This window comes from Manis pentadactyla, chromosome 13 (genome assembly GCF_030020395.1).
Source record: "Manis pentadactyla isolate mManPen7 chromosome 13, mManPen7.hap1, whole genome shotgun sequence".
Lineage (NCBI taxonomy): Eukaryota > Metazoa > Chordata > Mammalia > Pholidota > Manidae > Manis > Manis pentadactyla.
In genome coordinates, this window is record NC_080031.1 from 84056988 (window position 1) to 84081880 (window position 24893).

General features: G+C 36.3%; 1 long non-coding RNA gene across 1 annotated transcript; it reads left to right on the plus strand.

Annotated features, from left to right (window-relative positions):
* Positions 1 to 6071: 6071 nt before the first annotated feature.
* Positions 6072 to 23532, plus strand: LOC130680292 (uncharacterized). The gene is made up of 6 exons (XR_008993245.1): positions 6072 to 6181; positions 6531 to 6572; positions 6671 to 6788; positions 16894 to 16951; positions 22442 to 22501; positions 23270 to 23532. It is a non-coding gene; the product is annotated as an uncharacterized LOC130680292 (long non-coding RNA).
* The last annotated feature ends 1361 nt before the right edge of the window (positions 23533 to 24893 follow it).

The window sequence follows — 24893 nt, forward strand, 5'->3', positions numbered from 1 at the left end:
ATTCAACTAGTCCTGACACTCCTTTACAGTAACATGCACCAAGGTTAGCTGCAAGTCACCTGGTCAGATAAGTTCTATTAGATCCCTTCCATCATGAACTGAGCCATAAATGTTTTCTTGCCTGTTTAGACAGTTATTTGGAGTTTATCTCTGACAGCATCACTTTTTGTGGACTTACCAAATTACTATATACCATGATGCTAATCAATACAACAGTGCATGGGCATAACAAGCACACATCTTGGGAAAATAGGATAATGGGCACATGTGTTTCAGATTCACTGGTACTTTCATGCATTCTAATATAAGGAAGTCTCAGTGGTGACTTCATGTAGAAGATAAAATTTATGAATTAGGAGCTATCCTGCATGATATTTTATATGTCTTCTACTCTGAGCTCTGCCAGACAAAAGGTTTAATTATTCACAGAAGGAATATGTTTCACCAAGTGTCTTCTATATTCTACCAAGTTACTCAGTATCCATTCCCAAGCACTTCTCATGTGTCAGAGATGGAATAATAAAAATTCCTTTTTCCAAATTCCCTTGCAGCTAATACTCAGTATGCGATTACTGTTCTGCCAATCAGATGCACACAAGACTTTAACTCAGAAGTTGGTCTTGTGAGAATGGGATGTATATTTTGCTGATTGTATTGTGGCAGAATAAGAATGTTCTTAGAAGGAGCAGCTGTTGTTTTGGCTCATTGATATGAGAGTAGCTTGACTAGGGCAGAATCAGAAGTATCTTTGGAAAGCCTCATTCTTCAGAGCTCAAACAAAAGTTTTTGCTTCAGCCCTGCCAGTATTTGTAAAATCTCTCTAAGTGTCTAATGAAACTAACAAAGTAGATTCCTTTGTTTTCTAAGAACCAGGAATGATAATAATTGTAAACTGAAACTGCCACTTTACCATTTGAGGGCATTAATGTCATCATGGGAGCAGACAGAAAATAAGGTCACATTGTCAGGATCAATGCCTCTGAAGCATCAAAGGGAAGTAGGTTTGGTAGTAGATACTTTAGGATTCCTGCTCCAAGTCTAACAAGGTAGAACTGTAAATTGTGCATATAACCTCAAGAATAAAAGTATAAGTCACACTATTCACACTATTTGGCAAACTGTGCAAAAGAGCTAGCTAAAGAATAAAGACAAAGGAAATGGACTGTGGTATGACAATATACCAACTACTGCACTGGTACCTGTGATGAGGTGCATTAAATGAGGGTTGTATTTTTTCCTATATTTCCCTCCTTAATGATGATGATTTTTCTTATCCTTCATGGTATTACTGTGCGGTATTTTTCAAACATGTGTATGTATGTGTGTGTGTGTGTGTGTGTGTGTGTGAAACATGCTAATTAGGTTGGTGTTTATAGGATTAAACTGAATATTAAAGTAGCTCAAAAGAAAAGTGAACAAAGACAAGTGAAAAAATAGTAGATCATAAATTAACCTACACTTTTCTAATGATGAGAGAGCTGAGTTTGGAATAGGGGAAGAAGATATGAAAAGCAGAGGTATTTGAATTCCTATCTAATGCTTTTTCAAGGTTACCACTGCCTAGGAGAAAGTTCTGTTTGCAAGGAAGATTATACAGACATCTATATCATCTGTAATGGATGAATGAACTCTCCTTTAATTTAAACAGAATATACTATCCCACTTCCCCTACCCAGGTAAACCCTTGACAATTTCTCCTTACTAGGTAGGAGTCAGGATAAATGACTTCCTATACTAATACCACTCCTGAGTGATCCCTTTAGTAGATATTATTCTTCTGTTTTGTCTACTCATCAGGGACAATAAAATGTTTTGATAGTAGTTTTTTAGAGTGATATTTCTATAGTGTCAGTTCACTTTTTAATTCATATTGTTAAACAGTACCATGGAAACAATAGGAAAATGAATGAATAGAGGCTAGCATTAAGAAAAATAATTATTTATAAGAATTCCCTTATTATCCTCCTCTGTACTTTAAAATATACCTTTCATTTTCCATGACCAGCTGGTTTCACTGGTGGATTAGGAAGACTTTTTAGGAAGAAATAATATCAATATTATGTAAACTTCTTTGAAAAGTCATTGTAAAAAAGAAAATCATAAACCAAAATTACCATGAAGAATAATGCACAAATTCTTCTAAAAAATTACCAAATTTATTGCAACTAAATGGGGTTTACTCCAGGAATGAAAGGTTGGTTTAATATTTAAGATTTTAACAATTTTATTCACTACATTAACAGAATAAAGTAGAAAAAACTTTCATGTTTTTACAATGAACTCCTAGTTACAACAAATAAAAGAAACCCTCAGTATATTACCAACAGTGAGAACCTCTTCAATTTGATAAAATGTAACTATGAAAAATTAGTCATCAGTAGTTACTAGCTAGCACAATAAGGCAAGAAAAAGGAATAAAAGGAATAAAGATTGAAAAGAAGAAGCAAAATTGCCTTTATTCTCAGGCAGCAGGACTATATGCCTGGAAAACCTGAAGGAATTGTCAAAATCTACTAGAACTAAGAAGTGAATTGGAACAAGTTGCTGAATACAAGGTCAATAGTAAAAAATTAATCACATTTCTATTTAAGCAGGAAACAATTGGAAAATGAAATGTAAAAAACAATTAAAATAGAATTAAAAAATAAAATACTTATGAAGTTATTTAATGTAAGATATGCAAGATCCCTACAGTGAAATTTATAAAGCACTGCTAAGTGAATTAAATAATGTCTAATAAATGGAGAGATATATCACCTCATTGATTGGAAGACAATAACATGCTAAGATCTCAATTATCCTCAATTTAACTTAAAGATCTAATGCAATGTTAATCAAAATTCCAACGTTTTTAAGAAATTGACAAATTCATTCTAAGATTTGTATGAAAAATACAAAAGATCTTGAGCAAACAAAAGCACTCTTGAAATAGAAGAATGAGTTTGGAAGATGTATACTACAGTATTTTAAGGATTATGAAAAATCCACTGTAATCAAGATGGTGTAGATAGTGTAAAGATAGACCAATAGATCTGTGGAATAGAACAGAAGTCCACAAATAGCCCAACACAGATACACAGGCAATTCAATAGGGAAAGGAAACCTCTTTAACAAAATGTGGTACTGGGATTACAGATACAAATATATTGCTTACTTGTGAAACTTTTATTTAAAATTAAATCTTAATTCAGTACTGGTAAACTTACTTTAAGATAGGGGTTAGCAAAACCATAGAAAACATCCACTGGTCTGCTTCTTTTTGAAATATAAGGGCCAACAAATGAATCCAGACTTTCCATGTGCTGGATTGCTATGAATTAGTGAATTACCTGGTATCTGTCTGCAAATGTTTTCACTTATAACTATTATAAATAATTATACTATATTATAAAAATAATCTAACATGCACCAGGTCAGGCCTTGAGCAAGGGCTGAGTAAGCCATGATGAACAAAACAAAATGATCTTTTTCCTCAAGGGATTTTAGTATAAAATGTCTAAAGGTGGAAGACATATATATGTTAGTTAAATAAAAACACAAATATATGATGACCTATTTTTGTAACTGCAATACAATTTGTATGCTTTTTAAATAAATATTCATTTTGGAATGGACCTTGGCCTGATATGTCAATAAAACTACTATTCTTCAATTTATACTCTACGTTTACTCATCTCTGTTGTGAAAGAAAACATAACTGTGCTTAGAAAATAAAGTGGCCCCTAACTTAGATTGGGAGATGATAATGGGCTTTTCCAAGAAAGTCAGGAAGTCATGGTTGGGCTGTGACTTACAAGTTGGTAGGAATTAATCAAGTATACAAGAGAAAAAGAGAAGAGAAAGTTTCAGGTTTTAGGCAAAGCAGAAATGTCCTGAAGTAGGTGAGAGCTTTGTGTGTTTAGGAATCATCAGACTGTGTGTGTGCGTGTTAGAGGAACTATCCAGTTCTCTGATGGAGAAATGCTAAGCAAGACAAGGCAATGGCCAGATCATGCAGAGCCTTGGGATCATGTCACAGAATCTGGAGTTTATTCCAAGGACAGCAATAGGTTTATAAAGGGCTTTAAGGCAGTGTGGTGCTACTACATCTGCTTTACAGTTTTAAAAGACCACTTTATTTCCTCTCAGCAGGAGATTGAACAAAGACTAATCCACAGATATTAGGTGCCAGATACTGAGGAAACACACTTGTCACCTGCGGTTAAATGCTGTCCTGGATGGACCTCCTGGCCCATCCCGGAAAAGACCACCCTACTTCTCAGAGGGGACACAGGACATGGGTAATCTGTACACTGCTTCAGTGGCTGATTTGAAAAGTTCCTTTGAAGTTTACTTAAACATTTAGATAATTGATTCATCATGACTCTTGGCTCTATAGCTTACAACAGGAAAAAACTTTTTTTGACTTGAAACATTTGAACTGAAATGTAAATCACCTCAACCACAGAACAACTTCAGCATAACCCCCGTTGAGCCTCTTAGAGCAGTGGGGCACCCTCAGGGGCCTGTCAAGGCTGGTGTGCTGCAAATGTGCACTTTCAAGGGGCCGAAATGAAGTATTGGACAGGGTTATATAAAACTCTACTTCCATCTAGAAGCTTGTCTCCCGAGACAACAATGTTAGTATTCATAGAGTTGATGCCTGGTTACTATTTCCGATAGTAATTACAAGGTGGGCTAGTAAAGAAGCCTACTTAATACCTTTAGCCTTGAAAGTAATCTACCCGGTTTCCATTCTTAATCATTTGAGTTACAAGTTTTACAGGATAGAGGCTTTGACAAAGTGCTAAAAGCCTGCAATGTATGGTAAACTAATGCAATTTAGTTGTAGACATAAACTTCCCATGGGTGAAGAGGTTGTATAAACACTGAAAAAACCGGCATGCAGTGTTTGCTGAATTCATTCGTTAATGATGTAACAGTGTATGGCAGCCATACTTTATTGCGTAGTTTTCCTAAAAACGATTTTCCCCCTCATGCCACACCTTAGGTTGCAGGGCTGAATCACACAATTTGAGAAGACACTGAAAGAGCTTAAAGAGGCTAACAGACTATTAGATTTACCTTGGAGATTCTCCTTCAAAGTCTGAGCCCTTAACCTTCAGTTTATCCACCTCCAAGTTCATCTATTATTTGCGAGTATATACCTTCTTTAGTCGTTTAATCTCCTCTGCTTTGGTGATGAGAGTAATCTTTTAGAATCTAGGTTCTCACTTCCTAGTGTAAGTTGCAGGGAGGTTGGTATCCAACACCTTCAGGATAGTATCTAAATTCTTTAATGTGGTAAGAACAACAAGAACTTCAGTTTTTCTTGCCATGTAGACTGAGTTCTGGATTTCAAACTGTTCAACTAACACACCATGGTCTAACAGAGCTGAGCCAAATGCTAATGCTGGAGCCTGTCTGAGAGAGATTTTATGTTGCCCTTTTGACTCCCTTCCAACCCAATCTGGCCTAAAATATACAATGCCATATTCTCATTGATTCATTGTCACTCCTTGCTGTTAGACTGTGAGCTAGATAAAGCCCAGTGTCAAACAGAATTCATAACACATACCACTATTCTTATTTGTTGAATGGATAAATTAAAGGATGAATACAGCACAGGTTCATTCAGTTACATTATGTAGTTTAACATATTTTAGTTAAGTGAAAATGTAAAATGAATTAGTAGTAATGTGGCTGTTTAAACAGTCAATAATATTTAAGATTAAGATTGTCTCAGTAGAAGAACATACAGCGTCAACATTTAGGGAAGTAAATAACAAACAGCCGTGCTGATCTGTGGAGTCATCTTAGAAGCAGTATTTATTGACTCCAGATTTGCATAGCATTCCTAACAAAAGATGTGAAGAAAGTGATAGCAAAACACAAAATTAAAAATGTAATAAAAGACCATAGGTGTAAAATTATAAAGAACAAAAACAAAAACCCCTCCTCTCTGTGATTAAAAAAGATGTTTTATCATAGTACATATGTAAAGGTAGGTATAAAGACTGGATGGTATGTTGTGTTTCCATTTTTGTTTATTTCAAACTTTATTTTGATTTACCTTTGGATGTCTTCCTTAGATTGTTGACAGTTTTATTAGAATAGTCTTGGAGCACATCTCTTTAAGTTTATTTTGTTGGTGACCTATGAGCTTCATGAACTTGGATATTCAAATTGCTCCCCAGATTTGGTAAGTTCCCAGCCATTATTTCATAAAATCAGCTCTCTGCCCCTTTCTCCCTGTTTTCTTCTGGATCTGCAGCAATTAAAAAATTGATACTTTTGATGACATCCAACAGATCACAGGAGGTTCTTCATTCTTTCTCATCCTTTTCTCCTTCTCTTTTGACCGGATTATTCCTGCCTTTCACCTTACCTATTCTTTCTTCTGCTTCATCCCTTCTGCTCATGGTTGCACTTTCCACTTCAGTAATGGTATTTTTCAACTCCAGAATTTCTAATGTTTTAATGATATCTCACCGTTAAACTTTTCGTTTTGTGTATGCTTTCCCAATTTCACGGAATTGTCTTTCTTGTAGCTACTGAATTTCTTGAAAACAACTATTTGAGTGCTTCATCTGGTAAGTCAAACATCTTTGTGCTATTGGACTTGGTTACTGGAAGATTGCTGTGATCCTCTGGTGGTGTCAAACTACCGGCCTTTTTATGCTCTTTGCAGGTTTGTGTGGCTGTCTTCACATCTGAAGTAGTCACGCCTCCAGTCTTTATGAATTGCCTTCTAGAGGGAAATGCCTTCCATCCACCCTGCTAGTTTCTGAGGCTCTCTCAGACCTGCTGTAGGTACACCAGCCTCATGCTTCTTGCTCCCTCTTGTGGCAGTAATTTCAATCTTGTTTACCTTTTCTGGATGCTGCGACACATCAGCCAAGTGCTGACAGCCTGTTTTGCTTTGTCACTTGTGGTGCTTGCAGCTGAATTGGCCTGCAAATTTGACTAACTTTCTGTGTGTACCTTCTGCCACATCCCACTCATGCCACTGTAGGGACTGCATATAAGGAGATGGTCACAGGGTAAAGGAATTGGGGGTGGGGGCGGGTGAGGCATGCAGAGCATGGGAGTGCCTATAAGCCACTTGGCACTCTGCAGCAATGGGTGAGGCATTCCCATCAGCTTCTGGGCTGGCTTATTGATGGGATTCACAATGCACTTAGGAACTGCATCGTTTTAAAGTCCTCCAGAAGTTCTATCTACTGCTCTCTCTGCCTCTTCCTGCTCCCCAATCTTGTGGCTCATGATCCAGTACTCTGGACGGTGTGAGAGAAATTAGGGACTTTGGCAGGATCCCACAGAGCTGGGGAAGCCAGGTGCTCAGTCACACACTCTCACTTTTGCCCATGGGATAAATCACGAGCCAAGGGAAATCTTTCTTGGCCCTGACCTGTACTGCCTTGCAAGAGGAGTGACATAGAGAACAGAAAACTGTTCCTCTTACCCACTCCAATGGATCCATATGTGTATGTATTCGCTCCAATAAGATGCTGGAACTTTTCCTCTAGAAACCTGCATTTACCAGTCTTGCCCATGAGTGACTAAGTTAGTCTAAGTTCTGCAGGGCTTCCTGGACCATGACTGAGAGGGGCTGGAGTTGGTTGGTAAGTCATTACAGAGTCCATCGCTGGGACCAAGGTCTGTCTGCCTATTACCTGATGCCTGGGTAAGGAAAATTCCTCCTGGGTCCCTTTGCATATGGTGCTGGATCCCATAGGTCCCTGAAAGGCATTTTGATCTATGGTGATCTAATTTTTATTGTTGGGGGTAGGACAAAAATGAGGGGCATCTTATGTGACCACAATGCTGCCTTCACTCCCTTTATGCCTATTTTTAATTACATTTCCTACATATAGCATGTATCTAAATTTTATCCAGCATCCATATTTTCATTTTTTGTTGGTTTTTAGCTGCAAATCTATTTCCTTTACATGCATTACATTGAACAGATACGGATTTTTTCTTGTTTTGTCCTAGGTGGCCCTCTTTAATCTGTATTGTTTTCCTTTATTTTACTTTTTAATGATTGATTTTTAAAATTCCATTTCCTCTATCTTTTGGAAGTTACATACAGCTCATTTTATTTTAGTGGTTGCTATTCTACTTTCACCCTACATACATAATAATTCAAAAGCTAATCAGAATCTTTTCTATCCTACATAACTAGGATCTTGGGTCACTTAAATCCTTATCACCCTTCCCATTTTGGCTTATATATTGCTGTCCACTATGTTCCTATTGGTATTTTTAACTTCCAAAATTAGATAATAATACTGATGATTCATGTTCTCCCAGACATATACCAATTTCTTTGTTCATTATTGCTTCTCACATCTCAGACCTTCCTTACTGGATAATTTTTTTCTCATTTGTTCAGTACCTCCTTACTGTTCCCTGTCAGTAAGCCTGCTGTTGGTGAGTTATATCAGTTTTCATTTGTCCAAAAATTCTAAATTACAGCACTTATCTCCAGGAAGCAAAGCGGTCTTAGTTTTCATGATAGGCGCAGTCTGGGGTATAAGAAGCCTCAAAATTTGGCCATTTTGGTCAGACACATTGGATGGTGTTTGAAAGGTCTGAGCATAACAGGAATGATAGGCACATTGTACCAGATGATCACAGGAGAGTCCTTTTTAGTTCTTAATTTACTCTTGGGCTATGGTTGAAACTAACTGTCTTGTCATGGGATACCAGATAACCATTTGACCTCATATGCAATATGGACTGGATATTTTCTGATCCAGGAAACCATAAATTCTGACCTGAACAGGCTCATTCCATATAATTTGAAGTGGTGGATGTGGACTAGCCATGAGTTAACAATGTCTGAAGCTGGTGGCTCATATTCTTAGTATTCTCACTCTTTCTGTATTGCCCATCCTTACTCAGACCCACAACGTTAGCCTCATATGGAAATTTCTAGTTTAATGAGAAGGTAAAAAGCAAGCTCAGCTTGCAAGTGGCTTTGCACAGTCTGGCTGTGCTTGTGGAAGTGGACTACTGGGGTGGTACAGCCCCACCTGGGTGTGGCCCTGAAGGGCCACAAAATAGAGAAAACTTTGTGTGCAGAAAATATTTCTTCCTAGAAAGAGATATATTTTAAAGTGTAATTGACACTTACATGGAAGAAAATCAGCTAAAGAATGGTTTTTCAGGATGATGGCCAAGGGCCTTTGAAGGGTAAGAATGGAGAATCGGTAAAACTTTGGAATGTTTTCCTCTTGAAATGAGTCTAGAGTCTACGAGTAATTTTGTCACATGTATACTTATCCAGTTACTGACTATGTAACTCAATCATGATTAAGTTGACAAAATAAACTGCTGTGGGTATCAGTCAGCCTTTTTCTGCAACCACAATTCCCCACCGTTTGCTTAACGACTTCATGAACAAAGTGGCTACGGTAGAAGGAATGGAGGTGATGCAGAAGCAAAAAACAGCTGGTCATCATGAAAGCTGACTTTTCTCACCAATGCTGCCGATTTAATGGCAGCAATGTTTAACCCCAAGCCTTCTATAGCCCTACATAACTGAGTATCAAATCACATGATGGCAGGCAGTACTTCCTAATAGAAATTTGTGTCTATACCCAATATATTTAGTGTACAAACATATATTTTATCACTTCGACTTTTATGTCCATCACATTTCTAAAAACAGCAATATTTGTATTCTTATGAAACATCTGATTTGCCACAGTGTTACCCTTCTTGATATTTCTTCCAATCCCAAAATTCATATTCTTGTACAAGAAATAAGGCAATGGGGCTTGGGTCCCTGGGATTCATTGGCTTTCAGGTACCTTATCACTTAGAAACTACCTGAATTACAGACCAATTGAGAGGAATATTGAAGGCAATTATAATACTTGCTGGGAGATCTGCCTTGAAACATTCTGGAACCTTCCTTCAGAAACTGGTATATATCCTGAATCAGCAAATCTTTTCCAAAGCCAGAATATATGGGTCCAGAAATCTTATAAGGCCTGAACTGTGAATTTATAAAGTGCAAAGACCATGACTGCCATATTTAGGTATATCCAGCATCTACCATCATATCTAACACACTGTCAATAAATGGTTATCCAATTAAATCACAGAGTTTATATACTATGTACATGTTAATTATTCATATTAACAAATTCAGTGGTTCAAAAGGCCTTAATATTCACTTATCTAACTATAAGGGTCTAGATATAAAGAAAATGTTTCTTGTGTACAGGCAATGAAATGCCAACAGTTTTATGGAGTTAAGTTCACAATAAACTTACTTGGAAGCTGAGTGTTCAGGGCTGTGTATCAGCTGGTACTTAAGATGAGTAAATCTGTAGCTTCATCAAGAAATTCAGCATAAGTAAAGAGTCAGGGAGAAACAGGTTTAAACTAATGCTGGAAAAGTTGAGATAAATTAGTGACAGTGAATAAATGGGATATTTATTAAGGTATTTTCCATGCAGGGTTAGCTATAAACCTTTCTTCTCCTCCCCTGAATATGACACAAATATTTTAGTAAAAGCTACACAGCTCACTAATGGCTCAGTAGTGGTTTTAATTTCAGTGGGCCGTGATGAAAAGTCAACTTCTGTTTCAAGGCTGGAAAAAAAACAGAGGCTGTTTGCAGAATGATCCTCACATACAGGTTACATATCTAAACTGTAATTTATGAGTGGCCTCTGAAAAAACTGATGTATAAATGGATGCGGATTTCTAATTAATACAGCAATTGGGAGGGTTTACATTTTATATCCATTAAACATACAACAAACTTTGGATTATTTAACATATTTATTTTAAAATATCTTAAATGTATAACACTATTTTAGTGTTAATTGTTCATCTATTCATTCAATCATTTTTAAGCATCTTTACTGAGATGTAATTCATATATCATAATACTAACCATCTTAAAGCACACAGTTCAGTGTGTTGTAGTATATTCAGAGTTGGGCAGCCATCACCACAAACTAAATTTAAAACATTTTTGAGCCCTCTAAAAGAAACCTCAAATCCATTGCCTCCCCCCAACACCCCTAGTCCTTACCTACCTATTAATCTAATCTTTCTTTATGTATTTGCCTATTATGGACATTTCATATAAATGGAATCAGACAATATGCGGTTATTTGTCACCAGCTTCTTTCACTTAAATGTTTTCAAGGACCAAGGTGTAGTGTGTATCAGTACTTCATTTCTTTTTATTGACAAATAATATACTATTGTATGGCTATGCAGCATATTATTTTTTCTTCAGTTGATAGACATTTGGGTTGTTTCTACATTTGGCTATTATGAATAATGCTGTTATGTGTATTTGCATACAAATTTTGGTGTGGATAAATGTTTTCATTTTCTTGGGTAAAACTGTCGAGTCCTTTGGTTCCTCTATATTTACATTTTTGAGGAATTGCCGTGGTCTTTCCCAAAGTGGCTGCACCACTTTATATTACTTCCAGCAATGATGGAGGATTCCAATTTCTCCACATCATCAACAATACTTGTTATTGTCTGTCTGTCTATTTTATTATAGCCATGATTGTGGGAGTGAAATGATATCTCATTGTGGTTTTGATTTGTATTTCACTAGTGACTAATGGTATTAGGCATCTTTTCATGTTTTTTGGCCATTTGCTTCTTTGGTAAATGTCTATTCAATACTATTATCATTTTTAATTGGGTTATTTGTTATTGTTGAGTTGTAAGAATTCTTTATACATTCTAAATATAAGTTTTTTATCAGATATATGATTTAGAAAAATCATTTCCCATTCTGTAGGCTTTTTATTCTTTTGATGATATCATTTGAAGCACAATTTTTTTTTAGTTTGTTGTAATTCTAGCATCATGTCAAAAACCATTGCCTAACTCAAAAGTTAAGATTTACCCCTACATATTATTCTAGAGATTTTTTAGTTTTAACTCTTATATTTAAGTCTATGAACCAATTTGAGTTAACATTTATGTATGGTGTGAGGTAGGGGTTCAACTCCATTCTTTTGCATATGGATATCCCATTCTCCTGGTAATATTTATTGAAGACTGCTAGTCCCTATTAATTGTCCTGGCACTCTTGTCAACTGACCATAAGTATAAGTGTTTATTTCTGGATTCTCACTTCTATTCCATTGATCTATATGTCTACCCTCATATCAGTATCACATGCTCTTGATTACTGTAGCTTTGTAGTAAATTTTGAAATTGTAAAGTGTTAATCTTCCAGAGCCATTCTTTTTCAGAATTTGGGACCACTTTGGCTCTTTAGGACCCCTTTCCTTTTTATGTAAGTTTCATCTTTAGATTGTCAATTACTGCCAAAAAAAACCCTAGAATTTTGATAGGGATTGTATCGAATCTTTACATCAATTTGGAAAGTATTGCCATCTTAACAATATTATGTTTTCTGATCCATAAACATGGATGTCTTTCCATTTATTTATATCTTTAATTTCTCAATAATGTTTTGTAGTTTTCAGTGTATAAGTGTTGAATTTCTTTTGTTAAATTTATTCCTAAGTATTTTGTTCTTTCTGGTGCTATTATAAATGGAATTATTTTCTTAATTCTATTTGTTGAATATTCATCACTAGTATATAGATATATTTATTTTTGGTATATTGATCTTTTATCCTGAAATCCTGTTATATTCATTATTAGTTCTAACATTTTCCTGAAATCCTGTTATATTCATTATTAGTTCTAACATTTTTAAATGAATTACTTAGGATTTCTAGATACAAGTTTACACTATATGCAAATAGAACTAATTTTACTTCCTTTCTGACCTGGAAGCTTTTAGTTTCTCTTTTTTTGCCTAATTGCCCTGGCTAGGACCTCTAATATACAATTTTAAATAGAAGTGGCGAGAGTAGATATTCTTGACTTGTTCCTGATTTTGAGTGAAAAGCATTCCATTTTTCACTATTTTGTGGCTGCGGGCTTTTTGTAGATGCTTTCATCAGACTTAAGTACTTACCTTCTATTTCTAGTTTGTTCAGCATTTCTGTCATGAAAAAGATGCTTTTTCTGAATGATTTGAAATAATCATTTGTTATTGGACTTTATTAATATCATGTAATACTTCGGTTTTTAGTTGTTAAATAAACTTTGCATTCCTGGAATAAATCCTATTTGGTGATGGTATGGAATCCTTTTCAAGCATTGCTGGATTTGGTTTGCCAGTTTTTAGTTCCTGTTGTTATTCTAGCAGTGAATGAGAGGTACTCTGTCAGATGGTAAGGATGAAATTATGATGAGGATCAAACATAAGCCCTTCCTTCGTGAGCTGCTACTTGATGTGGAGAGACAAATATTTTTTTCAAATAGTCACACAGATTATAACTAGTTACTAATTAAACACAGACAAACATTATAATGGAAAGGACATGGCTCTGTGTGAATATCTACAAAGGAAGAGACCTAAACTGAAATGTGATTTGGAGTGTTCTGTAATTTAAAGTTACTAATAGGAACTGGGAAAGCAGGGAAGAAGTCTCTGGAAAGAAAAATAGCATATTTGAGACACTGTGGGGAAAAAAGTCTACACAATAGCAGTCATTTTAGAGAGGTATGGATAGAGGCTCAAGACCTAGGCAAACCCACATTATGCAGGTCCTTCAAGGAAACGTTAATAGCTTTTGTTTTTTCCCTAGAGCATTAAGAAGCCACTTGAAAGTTTTAAGCAAGTGAAGTGACATTATCAGGTTTTTAATTTTAAAAGTAACACAGATTGCTTGGGGAGAATAGATGAAGAAAGGACAATAATTGTCAGGAAGTTATTCAGGACCCAATGGTAGTCCAGGTGAAATATGCTGGCAGGTGTCTTAGCATAGGCTGATTGCAAAGGAGTTCCAGATTAAAGGAGCTGTGAAATAATGATTAAATTATACCTCTGGCTTAAAAAAAATTACTACAAATTGTTAAGTTGTATAATTCAAATTCTCCAAATTTAGTTTTTATGCTATTGCAAAATTCATATTTGCACCCAAATTATTCAAATTTTAGAGTTTTATGTCATATGGAAATAACATAAGTGATAAACAGGAAATTTGGAAACATTTAAAAATTCATGTAAATAATTAGATAGCACCAAAACAACTAAGCCAAATTGGCATATCAATGTTAAAAGTGTGTGATAAGGTAAGTGAAGAATGAAAAACATCTTTTAACATAATTTGAGGGAAAAATACTCTCAAATTAATCTATATTTCTAAAGACAAATGTGCTATTAAGACAGTTTTTAGAATTTTTATACTTCTGCTTTTATAATATTGTTTTTTTCAAAGTTATTATTTTTGTATTGGAAGTGAATTCCTGTTTTTGTTGTTTGTTTTTTGTCTGTTTGAATAAGCAAGAAACATGTATTGCTGTTTCTCTAAGCAAGAAATTAATTTCCTTGTCACAAATTCTGGTTTCTAATATTTTCACTTTACAAAATCACATTTGCAATGATAAAAACTCTAATTTGCACAAAAGAGCAATGGAAAGTTAATTTAAAAAACACATTTGGTTTCACATATGTTTGAAATAAAGTTGTTGTTTTAAATGGCTTAATTAGAACAGTTTGTCATATTTAGTGGAAACTGGTATAACGGCATTATTTTAACCACCAAGTTCTGGCAGAAATCAAACGAGCATGACAGAACTATTTTGATGCTTTGTTCTTCTGTCTTTCAGAACAGTTCTATCACTTCATTATCTCCAGGTCCTTGTCACTATAAAATTGAGACATTCAGAAAGATGTTATACTAGAAAATAAAGATCAATTTTTCACTTGAGTTAAATAATGTCAGCTCAACATTTGGTACATGCAAACCCTTTTTATCTTTTGATGTGAAATTGGGTTGAAGAGAATTTAATTTCTGGCAAGCCCTTTTTATCTTTTAATGTGAAATTGGGTTGAAGAGAATTTAATTTCTGATAGCGAATTTCTTATTCAAAGCTACATTAGCTTAATGCCCATAGATGGACCCAAGAGTATGCGCTCTGCCTAACATGAGAAGACACATAAGCTTAGTGCTTACCCAGGGTCACCTTTTCCCTAGTTCTTCAAGGTCTTTTTATCAGGACACTTGATCTACACTAGGTAACTATTCACATGCTACTTTTCTGTGTCTCCTCCTCTTATTCAACACACAATCAATTTTCTGAACATATGAGGCTACTTAATCTTTCTCAAACGCAGCCTACATTTTCCTTGTTTGGTTTCACTGGAACATAATACCACCACCACATCCCAAGTGCTCCACTTGTCCAAATTCCAAACCTCCAGTAGAAGCTTCTCAAATGCCCTAAACTTCCCCCCAACCCAAGCCTTAATGGAGGTAAATTTTGCCCCTCTCCTTGTTCCCATAGTAATTGTCTTCTTCCTCACCTATGCCCTTGAATTGCAGTCACTTACACCCTGGATTAGTGTGTGTGCACTCAGATTATAAACTCTTGAGGTCAATCCCTTCTTACCTTCATATTTTATCTCTTACTTTGCCTCAAATACTTCTTGGTGCATAGTGTAGAATTGTCAAAATGAATTGCCTTCCCAGAGTAATTGCCTTCACAGGCTCAGGCTCCTGATGCATATAATGAGTGAGTGACTCACAGATGGGATGCAGGGAGAAAAGCCTGTTGCTCTCAGCTTTAATCGTACCCGAGGGATGCATTTAAAGATAGACTTCCTCTTAGAGTGAAGTTCCTTACATGTCAAATGAAAAAAAAGGAAGTAAAGGAAAAAGCCAGGAGAGTTAAGAATGTTGACCCAGAAATCAATAGTGGCAGTCAAACAAAACTGAAGTAAAAAGAATGACGGAAAATCAGTGTACCTTGTCAATTAAAGCTGAGACTTTCCCCAAACAGCCCTTTTACCCTTTCTGATGGATGTCTTTGATGCGCATCTTATTTCTGGAAACTTTCCAACAAACGAAATAAAAATTGTGTATTAAAAAAATATAAACTATACATTATGGGTATGTGTTATTCTTTTCTGGAGAATCTGTGTCTGGATTCTGGAGTTATCCGTTCCTATGCTTGGAGACTCACCTGCCCCCCAACCTTGTGAATTTTGATGGGATTACCAGAGTGTGTTCCCCAGTGTAGAAGCTAAAGTTCCAGATACTCTTTAAGCCTCTCTCAGAGATAGAGCTCAGGCAAATGACCTAGGCACTGCTAATCAGATTTTTGGAGATGATAGGCTAAAGAAACTCTCTGGCCGAGAGGAAAACTACAGTGAGATCAAACGCCAGAAGCAGCCAGAACAGGGGTGCTAAGAGGGGCGTTTCTGTTCTAACTGCTGCAGTGCAGGGCCTGCTTTCCACTGCTTTTTGTGGGGTAGCTGGTATATCATTTCAAAATGTATTCCAGGCAGGAATTTGAGGGATTTTTCTAGGCTATTTAACTCTAAGTCTCCTGGCATTCTGGCGATTCTGTCTATAAGCTTGTACTCTTTCAGCCACTCTTTTCCTTAATTGAGCAGATGACCTCTGTGCCCAGATCCACCCCCTTGCCTTTGACAGTACCTGCCCATCCACTTCCAGCTGCCAGCACCTGCTCTTTGCTTGAGGGCTCGCTCTGGCTGCCTACGCCACCTGCCTGTGCGGGCCAGAAAGCCAGCTGGACATGCCAGGGAATGAGTGGGCCACAGGAGCTGTCCTTAGTCAGTAAGGCTAGGAGCTGAGTCATAACCCCAAGCCTCTCTGCTGATGGGGTACTGCTCATGTGGGGTTAACCTGCTATAGTAGCCTGTCTGATATTGCCTCTTTTCTGGCTTCTTTCCCTTTTTTCTATCATTTCTCCACTTCTCTGCTCATGTTAACTGGGGTCACTTCCCAAATATACTATTCACATATGAATCCTGTCTCCTGGAATCTGACGCAAGGAGCGTCTAATTGATTTATGTTGCTTACAACCCAGAAACCTGACCACCTTCCTGTATTGGGGAATTTCACATCACATAATGTCTAGTGACACGGTGAGTGATAATATTAGCCCTCATGATGCTTGTGTCTTAACCTTCTTTCTCATTTCAGTTTTTTTTTCCCCAGTGACTTGTGAACATTTATTGAGGGCTTGGTGTGTGTTGTTTTTTACAGTCCTTTTTGTGCATATGAGGGTAATTATTTTTTTTAGTATCATTAATGTACAATTACATGAGCGACACTATGGTTACTAGACTCCCCCCATCACCAAGTCCCCCCCACAAACCCCATTACAGTCACTGTCCATCAGTGTAGTAAGATGCTGTAGAATCACTACTTGTCTTCCCTGTGTTGCACAGCCCTCCCCATACCCCCCACACTATACATGCTAATCGTTATGCCCCCTTTCTTTTTCCACCCCCTTATCCCTCCTTTCCCAGTCATTTGCCCCAGTCCCTTTCCCTTTGGTAACTGTTAGTCCATTCTTGGGTTCTGTGATTCTGCTGCTGTTTTGTTCCTTCAGTTTTTTCTTTGTTTTATATTCATTTCACAGTTTTGTAAAAAAGCACAGATACTGGGATTAGAGAGATCTTATGTCAGATACTGTATTTAGCTCTTACTATGCAAGTGACACTGGAGTATTTACTTAATGTTTCTCAATGTCAGTTTCTTCTCAGAGAAATAATGGTACCCATAACTCTTTTATTGTGAAAAAATATATAATACATATTTCAAATGTCTCCACTGTACTAGTTACACTGATGCCCAACATATGTAGATTGTTTTCCTCTTCTTCTTATTCTGTTCCATCTTGTTCTTTTCCTTGACCAATCTTTTTTCTTATATAAGCAAGAATTGACCAAAAGTAAAAATATCAAGGAAAATGTAATGTTGGTGAGATAACTAAGATTAAAAGGTACTTCTAGAAACTTTGATAGGACATTTCAAATATTTGAAGTGGCAACTCTGATGATCTAAATTTGATTATATTTTCACTAAATGTAAGGTTCTACCCAATATGCACTTAGCAAAAGTTACCTTGCACGAAGCACATCCTTCTGCTCATTTGAGAGCTGCTTTCTGTACCCACTACTGTTTTGGCAGCCCAAATTCACCCCTCCTCAAATATTTAACACATGTATAATATATCCTTTCCACCTCAGACATTTCCCCTGACATCACCTTCCTCAGAGCTTCATACTCTGTCTGCTCTTTCCCTCATCTCTGTTCATTCCAACCCTCCTTTAACCTGGACAACTAACGACTAATCTGATAAACCAGTTTAAGCCAAAATACTCTTCCTAGTAACTCTTACATTATTATTTGGACTTTGTTAACTCTGAGGAACTCTGAGAACTGTAAGCATTGAAGTAGAATCTTTAAGGGAGATATGCACATACACACACACCTGCATGCACACACACACACACACATATTTGGACAAGAAGATAATGTTTCACATTTTCAAATCTTACTCCATAGAGTATTATGTATTGCAGCAAAATATAACATTGGCGTTGGGACTCTTGGGTTATTATAAATCTCCTGTTTCCTTGACATTTTAGCATTAGTAATTGTCATTCTGACAATACATAATACACCCTGACTTTGCAAATGAGTGACTTCTTTTTAAGTATTCATGTAACAAATACTTTGTGAACACCATTATGTTCACAACATTGTTTAGGCATTAAAAGTTAACAAAGATCCCCACACTCTAGGTGCTTAGGCATTCGTTATGAAATCAAAGAATACATACATGAAGTGGTTATATGTAAGTTGAAGATTGTATATGACTTAATGTCCAAATGAATTTTTATGCATAAAACATCCTGTTGGAGTCCTGCACTGTTAAGATAAATGGGTATCAGAACATTCTTTGTACGGAGTTTGGGGGCAACCCATGAAGGAAAGGAGAGTATTTGGGTATGGGAAGAAAAAGGAGACAAGTATTTCAAGTGGGGAGGAACACCATAGCAGAGGCTTAGACTGAGGGCAGCTCTATCAGGGAATGAAGTGAGCCATCCGGTGAAGCAGAGCTCACATGTTGAGAGGTGAATAACTTGAGTGTGGCCAAATTTGCTTGTTTAGTTAAAGTTGCATATGTGCCTACAAGTTATGGTATTTTGTGATAGAGTATATAGGAAATGACTGGATATACATTATATACCTTTCTGAAGCAACACTTCTACTCATATTTAAGGGAAACATAATTGACATCAAAACAAAGAGCTATATAGAGAGTATTGCCAGACTAAAATGACACTCAGCAGAAAGACCTAAGCTGAAAACATGGATCTGAGGTGTGTTAACATCTTGAATCAATAGCTAATCGCCCAGACTCTGGATGATATCATTAATAAGAGTGTTCAGAGTAAGAAAGAAAAGCAGAGTCATGGGGCAGACAAAGAAAGAGCTGCTCTTCAAAGACTGAGAGGGAATATTAGGGGCTTGATCTCAGAGACAGGTGTCACGGAGGCTCTGATATCAAAGAAGGAATTGCCATCTTTGTCAGAAGTGCAGAGAGTTCAAACAAGATACAGAATCAAAGATATCCTTTAGGTTTAATTCCTAGTAAGTGATTAGCATTACATTTGACAGAGTACTTTCAGGAAAATGGTGAGTTACGAAGCTCAAGTAAGTTTAGAGTTGTAGAGCAATGATAAGGTTTCTCTCCTCAGCCCCAGAAAGTGGTTCATCTATAGGTCATAGCATCCCTTAGGTGAAATCTTCTGGCTCCCCACAAGTGCCAGTAAGTGTTGCTTCTCAACCCAACTGGGCAGTCTACATACTTCCTATGTACTGTTCAGGTTGACTGCATGACATCAAAGTAGGGAAGAGGTTTTCAGGAATGGCCCTGATATGAGGAAAGAAGCTTGTGGGGTAAGAATGTCCAAGGATCAAGAGGAGGATCTTGGCATGATCTCTGCCAGGTGGTAACAGATCTATGTAAGGGAAAAATATTCCCTCCAAAATGTTTATAAGGGCTGAGGTAGAAAGAAATGACTTCATTGGGTGTGAGAAGACCTTCTAGAAAAAAAGGCCAATACCCAGTGAAAGCATGATGCTCATAAGCCTTGAGTGTTGTGAGCTTGAGACCTGTGGATCTTCAAACTTTTCATTCTTTTAGTCCCTAAAATAATTTTAAATTAGATATCCTCTGTTTGTAATGTTAGAATCTAAAACTTTTCAACAGTTTTAAAGGATATCATTTCCATTTTAAATACCCTATTATATCATTTTTAAAATGTATCCAAATGGTTTATACAAATATACATGATGATACAATTACCTCATTACTCAGTTGAAAATATATGAGCATATCATTCTTAATACTCAAAACATTTGACTGTTTTTTCTGCAAAGAAACCATATTTTCATTCCATTTTTGTTATGGATTTTTATCCTAATGTATTTTTATGCTTGAATGTTTTTACTAAATACCATATTTCTTTGCAATAAAATATATAAATACAAACATATTCGAATTTCCTACAAACATTGGTTTTAAGTGTTCAAAATTTCTTCTGGGATTAGTCAATGCAACCGTTAGTTGTAGTAATCAATTGTTCAGGGAAACATAAATCATTATAAATGAAAATGTAAAAACATAACAAAGTAAAGGTGTTATTGGAAATGGATCTATTGATGAGACAGATGGGACAAAGGATGTGTCCCTTTACCACACAGCAGCTTCTGCATTTTGGGGAAAAGCCACATGTAAGATTTAGGGTGAGGAGTGTTGTAAAAACAAAGGTGATTGTCAAAGGGGAGCCAGGAGAGGAGAAGAGGCACGTCTCTTCACAGCAAGCATGTTGCCAGGTATGCAGAAGCTAAGGATCAGAGCGTCAGCCTCCTTCCTCTGTCTTTACTCTCGCACACACTTACACTCATGGTCTCTCTGCATGCACTCGTAGGGCATCCCATTTAAAGAGCATTCAGGTCAAAGAGGGACACTCTCCTGAAGAGAGAGCTTTCTCTCCCAACTCGCTCTGCCCTTCTATTGAAAAGTCTGTGTCTTTCGTGCAATAGACTCTCTGGCCAAGGAGCTATACATATAATCTATTATTTTAAAAGAGCCATTATAGGATTATTTTTAATTTAAGGAAAATAATTAGAAATAAATATTCTTCCTTGTCATAAATTTCAAATTCGTTGCCTTACTCATGGCAACTTGTCTTTACTGAAAGGATTCTGTTGAAAACTCCGATCGGGTGCTACACAAAAGACTTGAGTACACTGAGCAAACTGGTGTCAGTGTTTGCCATGAGAATACTGTTAGAGCGACACACGGAGCTCTTCTAAAGTGGGATAGGCATGAAGGGAGAAGGGGTGAGGTTGGGGTATGAGTGGAGACAAGAATCAGAAGGTTTTAGTTAATACAACAAGTTCCCAAAGAAGGCCCTTGGGATTATAGGTAATTATCAAACTGTTAGCTGTGAAAGTGGTTACATAGAAACACTTACCCCTTCAAAGCAAAGAGCATGTGAAATGCAAGGAATTTTAGATTACATATAGCCATGGCAATCTAAGAATTTTATTTGTAGTAGAAGGCAAACGATCTCAGGCTTGAGCAATAACATTCAGGGTGAGGTGACATTGTCAAGACCTATACAGAAATGATTTTGAAATGGTTTTAATTTTTATATGACTATGTTGGGCCCTGTTGCAATAACATGGTTAACAACAACAAAATGTTCTGGGCTTCTTCCAGAAGAGCAACATAGTGAATGTAAGATTTTGTTTTTAACCTTAGAACAAATGTATCCCATGCTAGTAAAAGACAAAAAAATTAAGCAGAAAACAGAATCTAATATTGGGCAACGTATGAATCACATCCTGTTCCTGCAGAATTTTGTGGTTATATTTGATTTACACAATTTGGTTATGGGAATCAGCCACCAGAAGTTTGTATAAATGGTTTTTTTTGACTGAACTGTGCCGAATCAAAAAGGACAAACAGTTTCAAACAGAGGAAATTGCTACATCTTCAGAGCAAAACTCTGGCATTTACTTAAATTTGTGTTCTAAATGTCAAATTCAACACAAGACAAAGTTTAGCTGTATTCACAGTCTAATACTTCAGAGATATTCTCTGCACAGAGCCTGCTCACTGGAATGACACTCAGCATACACTTGTTTAATGAATAAATGAATTAATGAATGAATGAATGGTCAGCGGCCCCACCAAAGAGAAAAAAAAATCCTCATAAACTACATATAGTGACAGATAAATGAGCCTTTAAGATCTGTGAAAACCTATTGCTATTGTATGAATTTTGGAAACAAGACTTAGTAAACCCCTGAAACAGTGATTTTAAAAAATTGTAATTGCATTTTCCTAGTTCTTTCACAAATTCTTGATCTAATGTATTTATGAATTAGTTCCCCACAAACCAGCAATGATTCTAATTTAAAACCTCAAGGTTTTATTTTGAAAGACCAAGTTAAACTAAAGAACTGAGATTTACTTTAAGCAAAGCCCCTCCAGAACAGCTTCCTTTCATTGTTTTAATGTGATGTTTTCTTCCTTTGCTTCTTAGGTGGAGCGGAGCAGCTAAAGATATGTGTTGTGTCTATTGCAAGGGTAGAATAATCCACAGGTATGCAGACACACAGACTCTTATATGTGAATTTTGTTTTCTTCCTAAATTGAAAAGAAATGAAAATTGACACTACGCTGTGTAGTGTAGCTATTAAAAATCTACTAAGAACAGAGCAAAAGCATTTATCATATCATTTTGACTTCATTTTCTTCTTTGTAAAAAGATGAACTAGGACAGTGAAAAATGTTTTTCCCTTCGCAATGATTAGTTATGGCAATTATTAATATAGCTGTTAGGAGGACTAGATCAGGAATAATGTCAGTGGGTAAGTAAGCCACCTGAGAGTAAGTCATTCTATTGAACTGGGTGAGGTGCTGAAACTGATGTATTTATTCTGAGTCTAGTATAATTAATATGTGGTTCACAGAGAATGGCATTTTGGCATTACTGTAACCTCAGGCAGGTAAGGGGGTGTGGGGGGCATTCCCATTATAGTTGAGCAGACAGTACCAGGACTTAGAAGAGATGAGAATTTAGTGCTTAAAAAATCAAGTGCTTTTTGCAATGCATAATTTTAGAGTTAAATTACTCATAATTCTGTTCCAAAGTAATATCCTACTATAGCCAAGTGCTATCTATTCAATTTTCAATTTTTAAATTTTGCTACTGTATTGCTTCAATGAATTACACAATATTCTTTCTGTATCTGCAAAACTCTCACTGTGAACAAGATTATTTTATATGTATGGACAGTGTCACTTCATTAGAGCTTTGAGGATAGTAAGTATTTGAGATGAGTTGCTTTTTCTTCCTCTCCAATCCTAGATTCAATTTTTCACCCAAATGAGGACTGGAAGTTGCCAGCTTACTTGGACATAGTGCCCTGAAGATCCCACCGATTTCTAGTCTGTGACCACTGTGAGGAATGCTTCCTAGGGCCTCTTCCTCCCTGTGACACCCCAACCTAGATACAGGTCAACCATGCAGCCCAGCTGACATATCTTATGTGTCTCTAAACCTGCACACCATCATCCTACTGTCCCTTGCTGCCCATGACTTCCCTTCTATAAATAAATAAGTTAATTTTTATAAGAGTCTCTGCTCTCTGCCCTTCCATATTTAAATAAAATATATTGATATATGACTTCTTAATATTTTCATTCATAAATTAAAATATTTCACACTCAAAACAACCCCTTATCTTACAAATAACTGGAAACTTTCAAAATTCTTTTTACAAATGTGATATTTTGGCAAATGGTATATCACAATTCATTTTAAGTAAGCAGACAGCTATTGCTTTCCAGTAGTACATGGTTGTTAAGCCCAGTTATTCAGAGATAAAATCCACAAGCAGAAATTTGGTCAAGTTAATTGATGGCCAAATAGTTGCTTAATTTCCTATGATTGAAAATTGAGGTTGACTCTCAAACTGTTTTCGTTCTCTCTCTCTCTACATTTGTGTGTGTGTGTGTGTGTGTGTGTGTGTGTGTGTGTGCACATATATTGTTATTCAAAATAAGTATCTCATTTGTCTACTTAGTAGACTATTTTATGACTAACAAAACTGTGGCTCATAGGTTAATATTTTACTACGTATGTGGTAAATCATAATTCAGAGCTCAGTTTTTAGCCTGTCTTCAACATTGTTGTAATTTGGGGTTGTACTGAAATCTGTAATGCAGGCTTCAGAACAACAACCATTAAAAGTGAGCAAAATACCTGCCTACCACTAATATATCCCATTTGCCCCTATGTCATCTAAATGATAGGTAGACCCTGGCTACCCTTAGGTTTGTAATGAACAGGTTTAAGAAAATTCCTCTGGGGTTGCCTTGACCTTTCCAAATGTAATATTCTTGGGATTAACATTTTCCTATGTTTAAAATATGCCTACAAAATGAAATATACCTACTGAATGATAAAGATTGGAATACAAGGTACATTATACATGCAAATTCTTACATGACGATTTCAGTTTTGATAAAACAGTAGTATTAAAGCTTGGGATGGTTTAAATGATATTAGAAAGAACTTGGGTATGGGGAAAAGAAAGAACATCGTTTCTAAGTGGAATGTAGAATCAAATTCAATGGGCAGCTAGTTAATTTACTAAGAAGATAAAGTAAGAACTGTCTAAAGAGATGTGGCTAAATTTCCATCAAGGAGAAAAAAGAATATTCCAGTCTAAGTTACCTATAAACAATAGGATTTATGTGAGAACCCAGAAGAATTTAATAACCTGTGAACTGATCAATTAAATTTTTATATAAAATATGTACAGAACTTCTCTTTTCTATTTGAAAATAAAATAAAAATACTATCTACATGTGGGCAAATACAAGTTCTGTTGGAACAGTAACAATGATGCCGACCTGTCTCTGAGCTGAATGAATGAGTCAGCGCTGACTGGATGAATAAGCTTGGGGCTGCAGACAACCTGTCCCGC